This window comes from Rattus norvegicus, chromosome X, assembly GCF_021556685.1.
Source record: "Rattus norvegicus strain SHRSP/BbbUtx chromosome X, alternate assembly SHRSP_T2T, whole genome shotgun sequence".
Lineage (NCBI taxonomy): Eukaryota > Metazoa > Chordata > Mammalia > Rodentia > Muridae > Rattus > Rattus norvegicus.
Genome location: NC_141554.1, coordinates 114117583 through 114140326, shown reverse-complemented (window position 1 = coordinate 114140326; position 22744 = coordinate 114117583). Strand labels below are relative to the sequence as shown.

Below are 22744 nucleotides of genomic sequence, written 5' to 3'. Positions count from 1 at the left end.
TGTTCTAATTTGAGACAGCTGGCTTCTGCTGCACTATCATCAATACTAGATCCTTACTGGGACTCCTCTAAGGTATCCTGTTGTTTCCCTGGGTCATGGGGATCCTATAATTTTGGATCTGTAGGACTATGCTTTTCACTTGCTTTAGCAGTTTACCGATGAGGTAGATGTTGATGTTGGGGGTAGTCCAACACAAAGTCTTATATCTGGGCCTGTGAGGTATCTGAGCTGGTCAACCAACCAGCTTACCTACACCACTGGGGCAAGGTCTCCTGCCCTTCCCCAGCTGGCTCATCCAGTACTGCAGCCAGTAAGGGGCAGAGCCAGCAGGAGAGTGAGTTTAAACACAGGTGATTTTATGGTTTTTTTTGTTATGGAAAGTTAGAGAAGATATCTGTATTAAAAAACTCTAACTTTCTTAGTGCACCAACAGCTGAGAGGAGCTTCTTAAGAGAACTGAGAGATGGTGAGATAAAAAGCTTTGGAATTGCTACTTAGGGTTTTGGACAAGAGACCAGGGTTAAGGGACTGAAAGTTGCCTGATATTGGACACTCAAATTTGACATGACATTCATCTGTACAACTTCCTGATTTTCTCCAGTAAATTTAGTATTATTGTTTTTGGAAATGAAAAGCGAGAAAGTGGGATGATCTAAGATTTGAGGTTAGTATACTAAATATGTTAGAACAAGAAGTGGTGAGTACACAAATTGTTTCTCAAGGCAGTGTTTGCAGGGCTGTGCGAGTAACTTGATTGCTTACCAAGCATTCATGAAGCCCTGGACTTCCTCCCTAGTAGCACATAAATTGCCCACCGTGGTGTACTCATCTAATCCCAGCACTTGAGAGGTGGCAGCATGTGGATCAGAAAATTAAGACCATCCTCTTGAATAAATAGCAAGTATAGAAACAGCTTGAGGTATGCGAGACCCTACTTCAAACTAAGTAACTAACTTAACTAATTACTAACAAGACAAGAGGTTGGGTGTTGGAAGGGGTGAAAGTGATTTTAAAAAAAATAAAGCTGTTGTTAGGCAAATCAGTCTTTTGAAATTTATGAATGTGACATGGGCATTGTAATGGTTTCTTCTTGTTTATTTCTCTTTAGTTTTGCATTTGTAAAAATATAAATAATGAATTACAGAAATTTCTGAGTTATATCCTGGCTACATGGGGCATTATGTTAATAGATCTTCATTTTTACAGCAAACATAGCTGAAGCACATGCACATTGGGGAAAACTTGCCAGAATTAACCACAGCTAGTCATTAACACAGTTTCAAATTCAGACCTGTCTGAGGTAAAATTCAGTGCTCTTTTCATTATCCCATGCTGTCCAGGAAAAGTCAAAGACAATTTAATTTGAGTTACTACATGATCAAATGAACATGGAGCGGTATTGGGAGAGTAATACTTTTCAGAATGAAGACTCCAAAGGAAGTATTCGCAGTCCCCAAAGGTCCCAGTTCTATAGATTGATCTCTTGTATGTGTTAACATTTGTACTATGGCAAGGTCTATACTTTGGTTTCTGGCATTAATAAGTAATTTGCTTATGACATTTAAACTAGACATCACCTCATTGGTGTCTCATTTAAAGTAGTGCCAGACTTCCCATTAGTTTTAAGAAGTTTGGGTTTTGTTTTTTTGCCTGTGGCAAGTGAGAGTTGGAGATGCAGGTGATCCACAGACCTTTTCCTGGATCTATAGACACAAAGAGACAGAAAGCCACTACATCAATGTCCTGGAAGCTGTGTCTTACCCTCAGGCCTTAGTTGAAGAAGTGACTGTGTATTTGAATGAGGTAATGCTTGACACTCAGAATCTTGACTACAGTCCATAAAGGCCTTGAGTCAGGAGCAGATTAAAGTAGCACAACAGCCAAACCTGGGAGCCAGAAATCAACATCCTTACTCTAGAGACTCTTGGACTATCCTTGAGCTGAGACTAATACAGTACAGCTGACTCCACTAGTCTTCAATGCTTGCTTCTTGAAGGTAAAAAGAGAGCATCATTTTAAGCTTCTAATTTAGGGATCCATTCAGAAATATCTCAGTAGGAGAGAGATGCTCTCTCTCCCTTTCAACACTGAAATAAAACCAGTGTTTCCTTAACCCATCATGCATGGCTAGCGCTTGTCAGGTCATCACCATAACCCTCCGAAATATGCCTCATTACCCAAAAACTGGACACAAAAAAGTAAATTTTGTCAAAATTTTGCACTCAATACATAGCAAAAGTAACATTTGTCCTTAATTATATATGGTTTGAGATTCCCTAACATCATAAAGGGCATCAAAGTAATAAGAAGGAGGCAGACATTTCTGAGAGTGGTCCAAACAAGGACGTTTTAGCCTACCTGTCTAAAAGCTTGTAAACAATGCAACCTGGCATCTTTTACTAACATTTTGAGAAAATAAATGCATGTGCCTATAGGAACACAAGGATGCTATAATATATATATATATATGTGTATACACACACACACACACACATATATATATATATACATTGAAGCTTAAGATATATGCAAATTGTCATCCTCAATCTCCTTCCACCTTAGTTTGTGAGATAGGGTCTCTCCTTGAACCTGGACCTCACAGATTCAGCTAGACTGGTTGGTCAGCAGTCCCCAGGTATCCTCCTGTCTCTGCATTTCCAGGGGTTATAGGCACACATTGACTTAGCTTAAAAAATATTGCAGGGAGTCAAACTCAGCTCACTATGTTTATGTGGCAAGCAATTGACCAACTGAGTCATCTCCCCGACCCTTATAAAATTATACCATTTTCTAAATGTCACAGACTCCTCTTGGATCCATAGACACTTGTTTTATTTGGGATTTGATTGGTTTAGTTTTTGTACTTTAAACTTTTTTATTTATTATTGTGTGTGAGTGCATGGCATGTGTCCCTGAGTGCACACATATGTATATTGGCATAGCATGTGTGTGGAGGTCAGAGGACCAATTGTGGAGTCTGTTTTGTCCTTACAACTTTAGGTGGATTTCAGGGCTTAAACTCAGATCACAAGGTTTATGTAGCAAGCGTCTTTTGCGCACTATGCCATCTTGACTTTTATCTTACTTGTTATGAGACAGTCTTATAATAAAGGCCACTCTAGGAAACTCATCATGCATTTCCAGCATGCCTAGAACTCACTGCGATATTCCTGCCCCAGCCCTCTGAATACTTGGCTAATTGATATGAGGTACCATATTCCAGATCTATAAAACCTTGTTAAAGGTCTAAAATAAATTGTATTACAAAGAAAATGCATTAAACTGAAATATGGGCTTCATATGTTAAAACATTCAAATGGGAGTATATATGCTCTTCTTGGTATTGTATAATAGTTGACCTACCTATAACTTAAAAATACTTGGAGAAAATAAATCCTCAGTATCACTTGGATAGTAACAAAAAATGAAGGTGATATTTTTCTATTAAATGTTAAACATGATTTCAGAGAAGAACCCTTTAAAAATCAAAGGAATATCTTGAGCTGGCTTGCAAGAGAAAATACTTAAAATTTCAAGAAGTTTGCAGACTGGTTGTATCCACAGTCCAAAAATAAATTACTTTTAATACCATTTTTTAATTTTTTAAAAATTATAATGTAATTACATAATTTTCTCCCTTCTACCTCCTCTCATCAATTTCCCATGCTTTCTCTCACATTTATGGTCTCTGCTCCACCAGTTGTTGTTACATATATATGTATATAGATATAGATATAGATATGTACACGATACACACACACACACACACACACACACACACACACACACACACACACACACACACGTACCACTTACTCAGCCCATACAATGTTACCTGGTTATTGGAAATTTAAAAAGTGTATTGTATATTTATATCACATTTTATTTATATCACATTTGGTAGATGAACATCTAGGCTGTGTACATATCTTAGCTCTTGTGAGGAGTAGAGAAATTAATATGGAAATGTAGGTATTTCTATGATATTCAGACTTAGATTCCTTTGAGTGTGTTTGGGAGTTGTATAGCTAGATTGTATGATAGCTTTATTTTTATTTTGTTATTTAGAAGCCCCATACCAATTTCCATCATGGCTGCACCAGTTTGTGTTCCCACTGGGGTTATTTTTCTTTCTCTAAATTCTTTCGAGCATTTGCTGTCCTTAGTTTTCTTTCTTGTTATTTTTCTCCTTCTCCTCCTTCTCCTTCTCCTTCTCTCTCCTTCTCCTTCTCCTTCTCCTTCGCCTTCCCCTTCTTCTTCCCCTTCTTCTTCTTCTTCTTCTTCCCCTTCTGTGCCTAGGTTCCAGGTTAATAACATTTAAGTTGAGTAAGATATCTGGAGAAATGTCTCTATGGACCTCTTTTAACTCAATAATTTAAGATATATCTAATAGAAGTTTCCTTATCTTTTCTCCTTGCTACTACATCAACACATAATTTAAAAAAAAAAAGAGTTGACTTCATCTAAATCAACAACACATGCTCTTTAATGACTCTATTAGAGGAATCAAAAGACAGATAATAGCCTGGAAACAATATTTTTGAATCACTTTTCTTAAAAGGGACTTGTAGCTAGAGTATTCAAGGAAATCTCTAAACTGAACAAGTAAACAACCAGATGTTTATGAATGAATATATATATATATATATATATATATATATATATATATGGCACATAAGCCCTCAAAAAGATCCAATTCATCATTAGAGACATAGACAGTAAAGCCACAATGAAACATCACCACCAAGACACAAGAATGGCTGAAAAGTAAAACAGTGACTGTATCAAGTGTAAGCAAGCATGTGGAACATCTAGAATTCTCACACATTGATCTTAGGACCATAAAATGGTGCAACTATGTTAGAAACTCTTTGTTACCTTCTTATAAATACAAGCTTTTACCTACCATACATCCCAGTTAGTCTCCTTCCATGTATTTTCAGGAGAGAAGTCCATGTCTACACAAATGCATATATGACTGCCCATAGCATCATTGTTTTCAATAAACAAACTGTAACCAACTTTTTGTCCATTAATAGATGATCACATAAAAGGACTATATTATAATTTTGTAGTTGAATACATGAATGTGATTAATACATATAACTTGAATGAAAGTTATACTGAATGGAAGAAGTAATTTTAAATGGAAAACTAATTTTAAAAAATACATCTACTGTTTCACTTACAGAAAATTCTAGAAGCTGCAAATTAATGTGTCATAGCATAAAGCACATCCTTGGTTTCTTTGGGGATGGAAAAGAGAAGTTCAGAGCATAAGGGAAAAATTACAGTAAAGGAAGCTCATGTGACTGATAGACACATCCATAATCCTTTGATTGTGGTTACAGTTTCATGGGTATGTGGAGATATTAAATCAATCATCAAATCGTATGCTTTAAACTTATGCAGTGTACTATATACCAGTTACACCTCCAAATAATCTCTTTTTAAAAGTGTAAGATCGCTCATTGATAAGTGGCTATTAGCCCAAATGCTTGAATTACCCTAGATGCACACAACACATGAAACTCAAGAAGGATGACCAAAATGTGAATGCTTCACTCCTTCTTTAAAAGGGGAACAAGAATACCCTTGGCAGGGATTAGGGAGGCAAAGATTAAAACAGAGGCAGAAGGAACACCCATTCAGAGCCTGCCCCACATGTGGCCCATACATATACAGCCACCCAATTGGACAAGATGGATGAAGCAAAGAAGTGCAGGCTGACAGGAACCGGATGTAGATCTTTCCTGTGAGACACAGCCAGAATACAGCAAATACATAGGCGAATGCCAGGAGCAAACCACTGAACTGAGAATGGGACCCCCGTTGAAGGAATCAGAGAAAGGACTGGAAGAGCTTGAAAGGGCTTGAGACACCATATGAACAAGAATGCCAACCAACTAGAGCTTTCAGGGACTAAGCCACTACCTAAAGACTATACATGGACTGACCCTGGGCTCCAACCTCATAGGTAGCAATGAATAGCCTAGTAAGAGCACCAGTGGAAGGGGAAGCCCTTTGCCCTGCCAAGACTGAAACCCTGTGAACATGATTGTTGGGGGGAGGGTGGTAATGGGGGAAGGATAGGGAGGGGAAGCCTATATAGAAGGGGAGGGGGAGGGGTTAGGGGGATGTTGGCCTGGAAACCGGGAAAGGGAATAACAATCGAAATGTAAATAAGTAATACTCAAGTTAATAAAGATGAAAAAATTCACTACTCTCAAAAAAAAGTGTAAGATCGAGCCTATTAGCAAAAATTGTAAACGACCCCGTAGCAAAGAAGGCACAGAGATCTCAAATAGCATCACTGCAGAGAATGACCACATATCTCAATTGATTTTGAAGCCTCTTTGATAGTGGGAGTCACTGGACGTCAACTCTTTGCAGAGATATCTGTTTTAGGTTTACCAAATAGTATTCTCATCAAATCACTAAATGTTATTCTCATCTTCCCTAATGTAATTCACATATTTCTCTGCACATTTTTCAAGTTTTATGTGAATGTACTTGTGAAGAGTAATAGTTTTCCTTCAAAAGCAGGCAAGGTGAGATAAAGACACCAAGAAACATGTTTTAAGTCCTGCAGTAGGTCAGTAGTGGTAATGGGACTGGAATCCAGACCTTGGCTCCTCTTTTTGGTTCTGCAAGGTATTTGGAATTCAGGTTACTTCAAGGTAAGCTTGCCTGTTGGAAGAGACTGTTGAGCTCAATTTTAACAAGGCTTTGGGAGAGAATTCATTATAATCAAAATATATCATAAATATCATAAATGTTTGAAGCATATTTTAAGTTGGGCAGCATTCTTGCATTTTAACCTATCATGATTCTATTGCTTGATAGTGCTAATCTGCCCATTTAGTACACAGAAAACTGACATCCATGCACAGATGCAGGAACAATACGTGAGCCAGCATTTCATTAACTTGTATATTTTTCCCAAACTAGTGATTGGTTGTGTCCCCCTTTCTCTGCACCTCCCCCTTTCTCTTTAGATGTTGCTGGGGAGATTTTGGCACAGCCTAGAAGGAGGAAGGGGGGAAACGGGTAGCAAAGGGGGAGTTAGAGGGTAGGTTACCAGGGGCTGCTGCTCTCAAAACAGACAAAAAGGGTAAAAAAAAGAGTAGGAAAACTCTGTACCCTTCCAGGCTCAGTCTGAGTTGTGTGAATTCTGCCAGAAAATTTAAGGTAGCTCTGAGAAGGCAGGCCACAATGACGACTGAAGATGTTCCTATAACCCCCTTTAAGGGCCATTTGCAGATAATATACAGCCAAATACTCACAGACCCCTATTCTTCCATTGGAAGCTGCACAATCACCCACCCATGCACGCACAATGGCAAACAGAGACCTCAGCCGCTACAGAGACGCGTGCTCGCTCTCAGGCTGAGACAAAGGGACAAAGGGACACATCCAGGAAAACACAGGTTTTTAAGCCCTCAGAAGATTAGTTAGGCACAGAGGGGAAAGAGAGCCATAGGTGGTAAGAAAGGTGTGGTGGGCTCAGGGTTGGGAATGGGGGGTGGAGGTGAGAGATTGGATTAGCAGTTAAGTGTGAAAGAGAGAGGGCAAATGGGTTAGTTTGATTCCATAGAAACCTCACCTAAGGGATTAGGACTGATTGAGCTACAAATCTCCCTCAGTATTAGTGTTTCTGGGCACTAAAATAAAATCTAAGCATCTTTCAGATATCTTCTAGTAGATCCACTTTTCTAACACAGTTGTAGAAACACAAAGTGATCATATTAATGTGTGTGCATAGACGTCAATTCCCTTATTTATTCAAACCTCCTAGAATGTATTGCTTAGGAAATGAGCTTAAAACTCAGGTGATAGCCTAATAGCCAAATAAAGAAATAACAAAAATGGCTGAGAGGGTTGCCTTATCAGCTAAAAGCATAAATAAGACAAAGTGAATGAAATGAAAAAGCTACCCTTCTCTCCTTTTACAACGGTCTTCGGTGTTGGCACACATTTGAAGGCACACAGAGAGACTACTAAACAAATGCTCAGTATAGTTTCCCAACTGTGAGTCACTGGAGGCGGGGCTTGGGTGAAGTGGTGGAGAATCTGAAATACACAATGTTTTTAAAGACACGCATTTTTATTACTTTTCAAGTGCAGGCAGTTACTACAACTATGTTAAGAAATTTCGTCTCCTTAAGGACCTGTCTCCACAGAGTTCAGAATGGGTTGTCTAGTGCAATTGTAATTACCCGATACACAGGCTTTTCAGTGAAGCACATTCCCACTCCTCACTCCATCTTCCTGAGGAATAACAATAGCTCCCAGTTAGTGACGACTTCCTGCATACAAGGCAGATATTTCCATAAGCACTCTGCATGTAATCTTCACAATCACAGTTCAGTGAATTGTTCCCATTTTATTGATAGGGAAACTGATATTCAGATTTGTTAGCTTGCTGAAAACTATCAGTTAATAGAATGTATAGCCCTGATTTGAACCCAAATAAGCCAGCTCCAGAGGCTGTGCTATTAACCGGTGTACTGTACTGTCTCATACAAACAGCCATTTGCCTCAGGTTTAAAGGGAAAAAAAACCCTCCTGATATCACGGATTTATTTTTTGTAGAACGGAAGCAAAATTCAGAGTATGTTTTGACACCAACACTCGGTGAAGCATCCTTCATCTCTGCTGCTATATACATGGTTCCAAGGATTCCTGACTTGCCCAGTCTTGAGCCTCAGGTTCTGCAAGATGCCCTGGCATGAAAAAAACAAAACAAAACAAAACAAAAAACAAAAAAACAAAAACCAGAAAGCCAGAGCCAGTTCTCTTCAATGGATTCTATAACAGAAGCTGGAAAGTAGCTAGCACCTTTCAGAGGAACTGGTAATGTGGGTTGAAAATATAAAGGTTTCCCACTTAATTTGCAATGAACAGGGAAAATGAATCAATTACAACCTCCTATTGCTGAACAATCCAAAAATCAAGGCTTTACTGGAGTGAGCTTAACAACTGTTTATGTGTGTACTAATGCAATTCTACAACAATAACAGCTGTCTGCCAAATTTTCTCCTCGTTTATTCGGCGAGAGCATAGATGGGTTTTCACATAGCCCTGCTTTAACTGCAATGCTGAAAGATTGTTAATTACAGGAATCTAGATTAGTGAAGATGTATGTGATCACTAGTGATAAGGTGATATGTCATTCACCATTTTATTGTTTAACAACTGACACTGCTGGAGGAGTCTGTGATCATTAGGACTATAGACAAAAAAGAAAAAAAGAAAAAACAAAAGGAAAGGAAGAAAAGAAAGAAGCAAAGGAAAAGGATTGAAGGAAAACCAAAGAATCATCTTTTGATAGGTTAAAAAGCTGCTGGGCAAGTTGCCATGGATACCATGTCCTGCATACAATTCTGGGCTTTTCCTCTCAGTTAAATACTAAAGGCCTGATGTTTCAGCTGTATACCTTCTTGTGACTACTTGACATAGAAAGTCTGTGTTTTGATGAATGAGAATGCTATGACAAATTTTCTATACAATAATCCTGACCTGCTGAAAAGATATTTGAATAGGCTTAATTTCAAGAGAATTTTTATCCCACTTTAATTTTATCCAAGATTTCCAAATTAAAACTCACAGTACAGTAATGCTTAAAAATCTACAGTAAAGAATCAGAAAACAGTCATTGATTAGAACAATACACTTAGGTAGATCCCCTTTAAAATTTTATCACATACTTAAAGATGAACAATCTTATGACCTATTTATTGGGATTTTCCAGGAGCTGGGCAGAGCAAATTATATAGCAGTTTAAGAATTCCTTCTGTGTGGAAAGAAGGAAGAAAGACAAGCGTGCCAGAAACATTTATCAAAAGAAGTACCCGAGTCAAGGGTTCACTGGCAGTTTTATATTTTTGGAATTTAACAATATGATCACAATGTTTCAATTGAGTTCATCTATCCCATCAGAGGGTCCACAGGAAGAGCTAAAGAGAGCAGGGAAAGTACCAGCCCTATGAGCAGCACACAGACTGCAGGGTGAAGTAGATCCCAAGTTAAGAGTCTACTAGATGGCTGCTTTGGGATTGGCACATTGTTCTGTCTTAGCTTCTTACATGCACATGTATCAAGTTTATATTACTGGAAGGATGATGGTTGTAGTACCTATATTATACAGTTGCTGGGCAGACAAAATAGGTCACATGTGTAAAACTCTTTAATGCTGATTTTTCACAAACTGACAATGATTCAGTTATTCTCTAACATCACCAAATCATCTATTGCACTCTTTTTCCCTAATTCATTTGTTGCTTAGAATGTGTACAGGCATTCTGCCCTCCTATCATCAGATCCCTCACCTGGCAATGTCTTCTTTGCAGTCAAACAATCCCCACCCCCACCCCCACCCCCACCCGCTCCTTGGAAATAGAACTTCCTTTTTGTGTGGTCCTACATCTTCTTAGCCAATGAGCTAAGTGATTTTCCACAACTTTCAGAGCCTTACCTTGTTCTCAGGTTCTTATCTTCCTCTTTCTCCTTATTTTTATTTTGCTATTCTGCAAAATACCAAATGACCCCCTCTTTCTCTGTCTCTGGGGGTTAATGACATTCCTAACTCTGCTTTTGTTTTTTTCTGTATCTACTCTATTGTGTCTCCCTGTGATCTCCAAGAATGGATTTCTTTCAGAATTTTCATATTGTTTGCAAGACTCTTCAACACACTTGAAAACATAAATACAAGAATTCTAACTTCAATTAATTAAATTTAGCAACAATGATCAAGGAAAATAAAGAAGATGGCACAAATCTCTGAAGAGAAAAACTATAAAGTTGGATTTTAATATTGGTAGAAAATGCTACCTATAATTTTGTGTAAGCTAAAGTGAAAGACTAGATGAACTGTACTATGAACAAGATGATATAAATCATCTGAGAAGAAATAGAAATATGCTAAGAGCAATACTTATAAAAAGAAATGTAAGCAACAGTCATATATGTTATTCCTCAAAACACTTGATGCTTAAGTGGTTTAGTGCTCATTGAAAGGAGAAATTTCTGATTTCTTTCTCTGATGAATGGCCACTCTCCACCTTATTTCTCTGATGTTATATATCCGGAAGAAAGAATAGAAGGGAAGGGAGTTGTAGATTAACATAAATTAGGAAAATAGATAGTAAAAAAATCACAAATAAAATTCTGATAATAGGAATCTAGGAACAAAAAGACTAGTATCTCCTTATAAAGGATAGATAAATCTTAGAAACACTAACAATAAAATTTATGCATCCACAACCCCCCCAAATGCCTTAGGATATCCACATTTATTTTTAAATCAGAAAAGTGATTAGCTCTTTCACAACTTAGAATATCTAAAGACATTTCTCTAAACAAAATATTCCTCAATGCAATGTTTATTGTAGCATTATTTTAAGTGGAAACCTTCAGAGATATAATAATTATCTACATAATAGAAATTGATTCAATAAAATGCAGTACATCCTAATTACTTAGTAAAGCATCTATCAGGAACCTGAAACAAGGATTCTGCATCTCCTATTAAAATTAGAAACAAAGCAAGGATGATGAAGACTAGTACTATTTTTGAACATAATACTAGAGTCTTGGCTAATAATCCAGGTAGAAAAATATGGAATTTATCAAAAGAAAGAGAAGTGGCACACACTTAGAAAGAGGAAAAAAATCACATAACACCCCCTTTTCCATAGAAATTTCCCAAGAAAAATGTTGATCAGGCATTGTGACATATGTTTATAATTGCAACTCTCAGGATGCTAAGTCAAGAGGGTTGTGTGTTCAAGGCCAGGTTGAACCACATAAGTCAGTGTCAAGAAAAAAATCTGATTAAATATTATTGTAAACAATTCATACAGGAGGCAGATACAGTATACACACACACACACACACACACACACACACACACACACACATGCACACACACACATTTTGTATGTGTCAGAAATAACCTAATTAAAATAGGTCAATGGAACAGAAATCTAGAAAGAGACAAGAATCATATGGAGATTGTGTCAGGCTGTAATACAGTTCAGATGATACTAGCAGGAATGGAGTCCTAGGTGAGATTACCTCCACTGCATAAACAGACTCTCAAGATTCACACCTGTATTCCCAGATCTCTATACCTAGAGTTCAGTATCATCCTGTTCCCATAGTGAGTCCAAGTCAGTGTGGGCTTCATGAGATCTTGTCTATTAACAAGCAGACAAATGAAAAGATTTTATGGTGTAAAGGTGGTATTTTAAAGTCTCTGGAATAAAGATGGCTATCTAAAAAAAGATTGTGACAACTGGATAATCATTTGACCCCTTTTTTACATATATAAGAAAAACTGTAGGTTATGTTGTAAACAACAAATGTCAGTGGACGAAAGAAATTCAATGTAAACCTAGAAAATATACAAACTATATTGTTGGGAAAAGTTTTTTATATATAATTCAAAATCCTGGCATAATAAAAGAAGTACTGTTGAATTCAGCATATAACTTGTTATGTTCTATATAGACTAACATAAAGACAAATTATAAACTGTGAGAAAAATGGCTTCTGTGTATATCAGTACCTATACCAGAAAAGTAACCTGCACATTTAGAAACGAAAAAGAGACTAAAAACATGAGCATATAATTTTAAAATAGCACAGAATGTCTCGTGGAAATATGAAAACATGTTCAGTTTCACTCACAATAAAAGAAATGGAAATTAAAATGAACCTAATACAGTCTTTCCAGCCTGTCAGACTGGCAAAAGTTCAACAACTGAATAGAACATTTGTAGAGGTTAAGTGTAAAAGTCTCTTTCACACATTACTGGGCTGAAGACAAAGTGGTATAGTACTTCTAGCACTGTGGATGCCTTTGCTTTGCGAGAGCCTCTGGAAGCCAGAGGTTGTTGTCAGCTCTCTTCTTACTTTGCTTTTCTTTCTTATGATTAAACTTGGAGGTGCTCAGTTTGGCTGCATTATCTAAAGCCTCCATATCCTCTTGCCTTCAATTTCCCTGTGCTGAATTGCTACTACATCTGCCTTTTTCATATGTGTGGTGGGAATTGATGATCAAGTCATTTGGCTTGCATGACAGACAAGCTCTTTATTGGCTGAATCCTCTTCCCAGCTTTCAGAGTTGCATAAGATTTTTGTAAAGTAATTCCATAGTAAATCCTGCAGTGCAGTGCAATGTTTTAATTTGTTATTTATAATCAGAATATATTAGGAACAAAATAAATGTGTGTATAAGAGAAATTCATTCAGTAAAGTATTATAGCACCTTATATGGAAAATTATGTAGCTATAAAGACATGAAAATCTTCATAACTGATACATAATAAACTCAAGGATGAATTAAGTCCTTGAGAGAGTCAAATACAAGAAATTGTATATATTTTGAAACATGGCATGTTCATGTTCTAGAAATTTTCTATCTTCTTCATTTGACTGTTGGCCACTACATCTTGGAGGGATGGTGATAAGCTGACATGTTTGATAGATAAGCTAAAAGCTGCTGATGTTTTTACTTAGTATAATACTTTATTTGCTCCTGGTAAAGCAAAACAGTGACTTTCAGCTCCCGGTACAGTGTTTCTTAAAATGAATATTTCCACTTAATAATTTATTCTGTCTAGTATGTGCTTAGAGACAAAAGTTGGATAACATATAATAACATAGGAAATATAAGTATTTCAAGTAGTACAGAGAAAACAAACATATATATTTTTTCAAGTAGTACACAAACACACATACACACACTGTCCTGAAATTATTCAGTGGTCGTTAAGAGATATTTATTTGCTTTCTCTGGACTACTTGAAATTTATTTCTTTTGCCATGGGCCTATATTTATATTTTTTAGCAAAGCCATTAAGCTTAATTAAAGAAAATGACTCCTGAAAAAATAAACTCAAGAAGTTGTAAGGGAGGGACAGTGGGTGGGGGAATTCTACATACCAAGGGCTTTGCCTTTAAAGCCTGACTCAGGGAAGATGACCTACCCTGGAAGACAGCCAATATCAAGACAGTAAAGTAGACTGTGATCACTTTGCCGGAGTACATTTAAAAGGTGGTTGAAGAATCCATGACATATCCTCAGTGTTTCCTCTCATATCATGAAGAATTATAGCATGTATCTAGGCTTCAGAAACTGGGGATATGGAATAAATGCTAAAAATAGGGAAACATAGCATATGGAAGGCTGCGTAAAACATAAGTAAATAGTCTGGTATGGCAGCTTGTACGAGAAATCAGTTCTAAAACAAACAAGAAATGCATCCATGAAGGTTCTGAGAATAAGACACATTCCAGTTATTTAGAGCAAGAAAAAGCATTTGTAAATATATGTTAGATAGTCCGGAGTATCATTGGTGGGTAAAGTTTGCAATAAAAGAAAAAAAAACAGATTAGCTCTAAGCTTTCAAGAATATTATTCAAGGCCGCAGTACAGAACTGTCCAAATAAAGAAGAACTAGTTTCTGCCCCTGGCAAACATCAAGTGCCAAGACCTTTAATTGACTTTAACTGATAGTACCACCAGTGCCAATGCCACATCTGTGCTGCTGCTGCTCCTGTGATTTAGATACATCTGCCACCACTTGTGACAGAGATATGAGATTTCCTCACAGAGCCAGTTTGTTCGTGTTACTTGCAAATCAGTGTCTCGAATGACTGTACTTGTTTAGAATATCCTAGGTTACATGTCTGATTCCTAGCTGCAAAGGAAGCTAAGAATTAGAGATCTGACTTTTATATTTAAAGAGGTAGCCTAATTATGTGAGAATTTTTCTAAATATATAAAACATAGACTGCAGATGATGGAAATATCAATGATGCTCACTGCAAAAAAAATGTGGTGAATCAGACTGAGAAGAGACCTGAATGCCTTTGTAACTAAGTAGACAACATGTGCACAATATGGGCTCATCGACGTTTCATCCTGAGAGAAAGCGGGCTTCATAATGTTCATTCTTACTCAAAGGACGAAATATGGAGACAAAGTGTGGAGCAGAGACTGAAGGAAAGGCCATCCAGAAACTGTCCCACCTGGGGATCCAGCCCATATACAGACACCAAATCCAGAAAATATTGCAGATGGCAAGAAGTGCTTGCTGACAGGAGCGTGATATAGCTGTCTCCCGAGTGGCTCTGCCAGAGCATGACAAGTACAGATGTGGCTTGTAGCCAACCACTGAACTGAGAATAGGGTCCCCGTTGGAGGAGTTAGAGAAAGGACTGAAGGAGCTGAAGGGGTTTGCAACCCCACAAGAAGAACAATATCAACCAACCAGATCCCCAAGAGCTCCCATGGACTAAACCATCATCTCAAGAGTATACAAGGATGGACCTATGGCTCCAACCACATATGTAACAGAAGATGGCCTTTTTGGGCATCAATGGGAGAGGCCCTTGGTCCTGGGAAGGCTTGATACCCCAGTGTAGGGGAATGCCAAGGCGAGGAGGTGGGTCGGGGAGCACCCTCATAGAAGCAGGAGAAGGGGGATGCGATAGGGGTTTTCTGGAGAAGTTGGGAAAAGGTATAACATTTGAAATGTAAATAAATAAAATATCCAATAAAAGAAAAGTATTTGTATTTGGATGTTAAATAATTATTTTTGGCTAAGACCTTCAGGATACTTTCTAATCTCTATTAGACCTCTTGGCATTCACCTAATGATTATCTACAGGGAAATTACCTCTTAACTATTTTTTTTTCATTTTAAAAAACATTTGTAGTGCAATCTATGAACCAGGTTTGAATTTCAAATATCTGAAGGCAGATTATTGTACTTATTCTACTGATCATAATGCAATCATTATTATATAAACATAAGATTATAAATGGAATAATATTAGGGTACAAAATATATAAAGGGGGAAAGAGGATAAGCATTGTGAAATATGCTCAAATAAAATATCTAGGATTTGAGAGATTAATAAATTAGTTACCTTTTTTTTTTGCTTTGGTGAAGGAAAGGCAGCCTGGACTGACATTTCAACTTGTAGGATAGGTAGGATTTTTAAGTAAAAATATATGAGCAGAAGAAGGAGGAAATAGCATGAGCAGTACAGAGTGTTTGAAGAAACACAAAATGGTACTTTGAGCTATGGCTCAGAATATGAGGGAGATTATTTAAAGAAGTACCATAAGATTTTATTGTGGAAGATCTTAAATACCCGGGTTTCACTGAGTAAGTAACAGGAGTTACTACAGGATTTGAGGTTTAGAGTGGAACATCAGAATTGTGCTTTAGCAGACTAGAGAAGATAATTATAAGGAGTGTGGGTTTGAGATTTAGAGACAGAAAAATCAGAGAGGACAGTATTGCAGTGGTGCAGATGAGACAGAATAAGGAGGGATGGAGAGAGGATGGAGAGGAAGAAAGGATATCAAGAAGACTGTGGAGTAGAACTGATTAGATGTGACAGTGAGATTTTCAGCTTGGATGAAGAAAGATTTCACTCATGATTAAAGCTAATTAAATAGCTTCAAAACGGAAATTCACAGTGATGAATACTTAGATAAAGACAAAGAGCCGAAAAAAGCCAGTTAGATAATTTGAATGGGAGCAGTTGCTACTTGGTCTAGAGATGACTCTGTTCTTCAAAGCACATATTATTTCAAAGGACCTGAGTTTGGCACCTAGGGCCCATTTCAGGCAGCTCACGACCACCTCTAACTCTAGATCCAGGGGATCCAACAATCTTTTCTTATATGAGAACGTGAACTTACATGCATATACCCACAGACCTCCCATCCAGAAGAAACATATACCCAAATATATTATATTTTATTGCATATATACATTTTATTTAAATATATTTTATTACACATATGCATTTTATTTTAAAATAAGGTCTTTAAAATACTTTTAAGTGTGATTTTTTTTACATGCATGCATGTCTGTGCATGATATGTGTGCCTGAAGCCTATGGAAACCAGAAGAGAATACTAAATCCCCTTGAACAGGGGTTTTAGATGGCTAAGTGCTAGGGTGTGTGTTTTGGAACTTGAAAAGAGGTCCTCTGGAAAATTAGTGTTCTTAACCACAGAGATGTCTCTCAAACACCTTAAAATGTTTTTACTAAAATAAAAAACTGCTACCAATGGAAAAGGAAAGTTTTCACGCTTAAAATCATCCTACACTCCCTTTTGTCTTGGTATGTAGACAGAGGTGTGTGAACTCAGGAAACATGTGCAACTACAAGTTATGTTATTTGTTGGTAGGGTAATCTAAGAATCAACACTGTTTACCAATTAGCAATATGTTAAATGTTGTTAGAGCAGTATGAGGGGGAAACTATGCCTATAGTGTTGACAGTAGTAATTCATACACCTCGATCTGTACTTAGCACATAAAAAGCTACTATAAGTGCACGTTGAATGAATAGTTATATGTAAACACATAAAACGTTTACTTTGATCTCATTTCTACCACCATTTCTATTCACCTTGCTGTAAAGGGGAGCCTTGTGAACACAGCAGACAACCTCCACAGTTATAGGATTCCTTATATATAAAAAGGAGAAACAATAGTTTCTTCTGTTCTTTTTGATTTGTGACAATATTCACTAACCCACACCACCTGAGTAAAAATAATTACACTTCCTACCCCTTGCCTAAGAAATGGAGAAACACTATCAGACCTGAATGCAGACAGCAATGAAATTTGCAAACAAAAAAGGGAGAGGAATTAAATATAAAGCTTCCATTTCCTTTCCTTTTCCTTCATTTTTCAGCTTCTGTAGTTTGCCACCTCTTCACTCTTGACTTTCTATAGTGGTTTCTAGTTGTTTTAAATTATACTTAAATGACAACCATTAGCATAAACCTTTACCACTCTATCATTACATTATACAATGTCAATTTCAGATACAAACATAAGGCCTTTGAATTTGTGTAATTACCTAAATGATACATGTGCTACATGAAACTATGGCAATTCCATAGCTAAAATTCGTGTTATCTTTTTTAAAGATTTATTTATATATATGATTACACTGTCACTCTCTTTAGACACACGAGAAGAGAACATCCAATCCCATTACAGATGGTTGTGAGCCACCATCTGGGTGCCTGGAATTGAACAGCAGACCCCTGGAAGAGCAGTCTATGCTCTTAACTGCTGAACTATCTCTCCAGCCCCCTTATGTCATCTTTTTAGAACAGTAGAAACACTGAACATCTGTAACCTACCCAATTTTTTTAATCCTACACTCTCTCTTCTGCTTACTAAGGAATATGGATAGACTTACAAGTAAAGAAACCTTGGTTTGTTCCCTTTCTGCATTCCTGAATACGTTATTTTCAGATTAAATTGGTGTCTGCTAAGAGGAACTAACGTGGAGAAGAACACCATAAGTTTCCTTGATCATGTTTCTAGGCTATTGTGCTTTTATATTAGAAACAATTTTTTCTAGACAAGGAAAGAATGGAATCTTGCTAACAACATCTTTCTTATTGATGTTAGGCTTTAGAGTTTCTAAACTGAATGAATCTATAGGAATTTTGCATGTTAGGCTACAAGAGACACTATGTGTATATAATGTCATGGTGGCACACATACATATTGAATTTATGTTCTCTGCTCATATGCATGGCCCATTGTCCCATTTGACAATACAGACAATATATTCCAGTATTTTCCATGTGTTGTTCTATGAAGCATAAATATTAAAAAAATGACCAAGAATGTCAAGGTATTATAGCAGAGCTTTAATCAAACAAAGTTTTCTTTCTGAGTGTAAAGCCATGAAAGACTACATTGGGTCATTGCATATGAAGATGATCCTTGATTTTATTTATTCTATCCCAAATCTTACATGCTGACAAAGAACATTGGTGCTAGTATCAGACCGAAGCACTGAACTGTGATGCTAAGACCATTTATAATAAAAATCACGAACCTTCAAGTCACTTTGAACAGAAAAAAAGAGGCTTAAAATAGGACTATTTTCAAATGACAGTTGAAGAATCTATGGATATCTTTATTCTACATACATAAGCCACAGCATGAGATTTTTCTCCCTATCCATAAAGATCCTCTATATGCATATGTAAGAGTCATCTGAGATTGTGACCAGCTATGACTCTTATATGCACGCTGTTCTAGAAAGACACTTATAGGGTGAGTAAACCTCATTGAAAAAAGCCAAAAGAATGTAAATGAAAGTAAGAAAGAAAAAAGAATGAAGTGAAAAGAGTGAGAGGAAGAAAGGATGCAAAGGAGAACGGCAGAGGAAAGAGGCAAACGGCTAAAAGAAGAATGAAAACTAGATAATGGACCCTAAAGAAAGGACAAGGAGGAGTGAGTCACACCGTGCTGTCGTTCTCTGTTGATATAAGACTCTTGAGAGGGTAAAAACTCTGTATCATTTGATAATAAAGTTCAAATTTATCTGAAGACAGGAAATACCATCTCTCTCATAGATACATAGCACTTGAGAGATCAGGCAGGATTTGGAACTAATAATAGAATCAAACAAGTCATAGAGAAGAACCCACCAGTACTAGCTCCAATAGGCCTTACTGAACTTCTTAAGAGGAAATTGCATTTCTTACCTCATTAACCATGTCTAGGTAATGTTAGCTTATTATTTCTCACTTTATTAAGATTCCTGACAAGGGGACTGGAGAGATGTGTCAGTGGTTAAGATCAGGGGATAAGAACACTGGCTGATCTTCCAGAGGACCCTGGTTAAATTTCCAGCAACCACATGGCAATTTACAACTGTCTATAACTCCAGTTCTGTGGGATCCAACACCCTCACACAGATATATATGCAGGCAAAACATCAATATACACAAAATAAAGCTGAATTTAAAAAAAAAGATTCCTGAGATGCCCATTCGTTTTAGCTACAGCTAGGCATCTGTGCCCACAGGGTCACAGCCAATAAGAGTTGGAGTCTGTCTTCTTGGGGGCTCAGGGGGATATGAAGTCTCCAAGGAAACAACACAGGACAATTGTAGCAGCTGGTGTTTGGGTTCTTGAAATGCTATTGGAAGTGAATTCTTTTAAAATTGAGACCTTATTGAACTTTATAGTACATTTTCCTCCAAGGACATCTGTAGGCACAGCATTTTATAAAAGATCATTATTATCTGAGAGTAGGTCAGAAGCACTGCACATTTATTTGGTTCAATTTTAGCCCTTCCTCTCTTCTCATGCACATTATTATTTTATTTTATTTTCAGGGGGGCAGTTGTGATCTTCTACTCTTGTTTATTTTTTTTAAACTATACTTTGTGTTACTACAGAACCTTCCATGAATCTCATCATACCATGGTGTTGTCCAAACTTAAGTGACTGGCATCACAATATTCAAAAGAAATTATATAAGGTTTTATATCTTTTATACAATTTGCACAACTGATATATAACAACAAGGAATGTCAATTAAAATATGTGGAATATACTGAAAATAACTTGAAAAGCAACCTAAAGACACATGTTTAATTTTAACAGAGAATGAAAAGGCCATGGCATAATAACTGATTATTTTATGTCTACACATGTATTCATTTTTTTGTATGTTCCATGCACATGACTAGTACCCATAGAGGCCAGAAAAAGATATCAGTCCCCTGGAACTGGAATCAACAATGGTTGTGAGCCACCATGTGAGTGAAATTAAGTCTGGGTCCTCTGAAAAAGCATCCAGTGTTCTTTTTTTGGGGGGGGTGCAGCAAACTTTATTGATGGTATTCAAGAGAGAAGGGAGGGCTCCCTAGGCCCCTCCTGTTATTATGGGGTCTGGGATGGAATTGTGAGGGAGACGCTCAGTGTTGGGGGCTGAGTTGGGATGGGGATTCCTCAGCAACTGAGGGCCTCTCTCTTGCTCTCAGTGTCCTTGCTGGGCTCGGTGGTTCAGGGTTTCTTGCTCCTTGGAGGCCATGTAGGCCATGAGGTCCACCACCCTGTTGCTGTAGCCATATTTATTTTCATACCAGGAAATGAGCTTTACAAAGTTGTTATTGAGAGTAATGCCAGCCCCAGCATCAAAGGTGGAAAAGTGGGAGTTGCTGTTGAAGTCGCAGGAGACAACCTGGTCCTCAGTGTAGCCCAGGATGCCCTTTTGTGGTCCCTCGGATGCCTGCTTCACCACCTTCTTGATGTCATCATACTTGGCGGGTGTCTCCAGGCAGCATGTCAGATCCACAACGGATACGTTGGGGGTAGGAACATGGAAGGCCATGGCAGTGAGCTTCCCGTTCAGCTTTGGGATGACCTTGCCCACAGCCTTGTCAGCACCAGTGGATGCAGGGATGATGTTCTGGGCTGCCCCATGGCCATCACGCCACAGCTTTCCAGAGGGGCCATCCACAGTCTTCTGAGTGGCAGTGATGGCATGGACTGTGGTCATGAGCCCTCCCATGATGCCAAAGTTGTCATGGTTGACCTTGGCCAGGGGGAATAAGCAGTTGGTGGTGCAGGATGCATTGCTGACAATCTTGAGGGAGTTGTCATATTTCTTGTGGTTCATACCCATCACAAACATGGGGGCATCGGCTGAAAGCTGAGATGATGACCCTTTTGGCCCCACACTTCAAGTGAGCCCCAGCCTTCTCCATGGTGGTGAAGACGCCAGTAGACTCCACGACATACTCAGCACCAGCATCACCCATTTGATGTTAGTGGAATCTCGCTCCTGGGAGATGGTGATGGGCTTCCCGTTGATGATAAGCTTCCCATTCTCAGCCTGGACTGCGCCGTTGAACTTGCCATGGGTAGAGTCATACTGGAACATGTAGACAATGTAGTTGAGGTAAATGAAGGGGTTGTTGATGGCAACAACTTTGCAGCCCTCGTAACCAGGCGCCCTATACGGCCAAATCCGTTCACACCAACCTTCACTATCTTGTCTATGAGACGAGGCTGGCACTGCATGAGAAGATGTGGCTGTCTCTGGAGCAGGGAGGAGCAGAGAGAAGCAGTGTTTTTTTTTTTTTTTATTAACTTGAGTATTTCTTATATACATTTCGAGTGTTATTCCCTTTCCCGGTTTCCGGGCAAACATCCCCCTCCCCCCTCCCCTTCCTTATGGGTGTTCCCCTCCCAACCCTCCCCCCATTGCCGCCCTCCCCCCAACAGTCTAGTTCACTGGGGGTTCAGTCTTAGCAGGACCCAGGGCTTCTCCTTCCACTGGTGCTCTTACTAGGATATTCATTGCTAACTATGAGGTCAGAGTCCAGGGTCAGTCCATGTATAGTCTTTAGGTAGTGGCTTAGTCCCTGGAAGCTCTGGTTGCTTGACATTGTTGTACATATGGGGTCTCGAGCCCCTTCAAGCTCTTCCAGTTCTTTCTCTGATTCCTTCAACAGGGGACCTATTCTCAGTTCAGTGGTTTGCTGCTGGCATTCGCCTCTGTATTTGCTGTATTCTGGCTGTGTCTCTCAGGAGCGATCTACATCAAGCTCCTGTCAGTCTGCACTTCTTTGCTTCATCCATCTTGTCTAATTGGGTGGCTGTATATGTATGGGCCACCTGTGGGGCAGGCTCTGAATGGGTGTTCCTTCAGTCTCTGTTTTAATCTTTGCCTCTCCCTTCCCTGCCAAGGGTATTCTTTTTCCTCATTTAAAGAAGGAGTGAAGCATTCACATTTTGATCATCCATCTTGAGTTTCATTTGTTCTAGGCATCTAGGGTAATTCAAGCATTTGGGCTAATAGCCACTTATCAATGATTGCATACCATGTATGTCTTTCTGTGATTGGGTTAGTTCACTCAGGATGATATTTTCCAGTTCCA

At 38.2% G+C, this 22744-nt stretch overlaps 1 pseudogene; it reads right to left on the bottom strand.

Moving 5' to 3' along the window:
- Positions 1-20838: 20838 nt before the first annotated feature.
- Positions 20839-21884, bottom strand: Gapdh-ps117 (Glyceraldehyde-3-phosphate dehydrogenase, pseudogene 117; annotated as a pseudogene).
- Between the last annotated feature and the right edge of the window lie 860 nt (positions 21885-22744).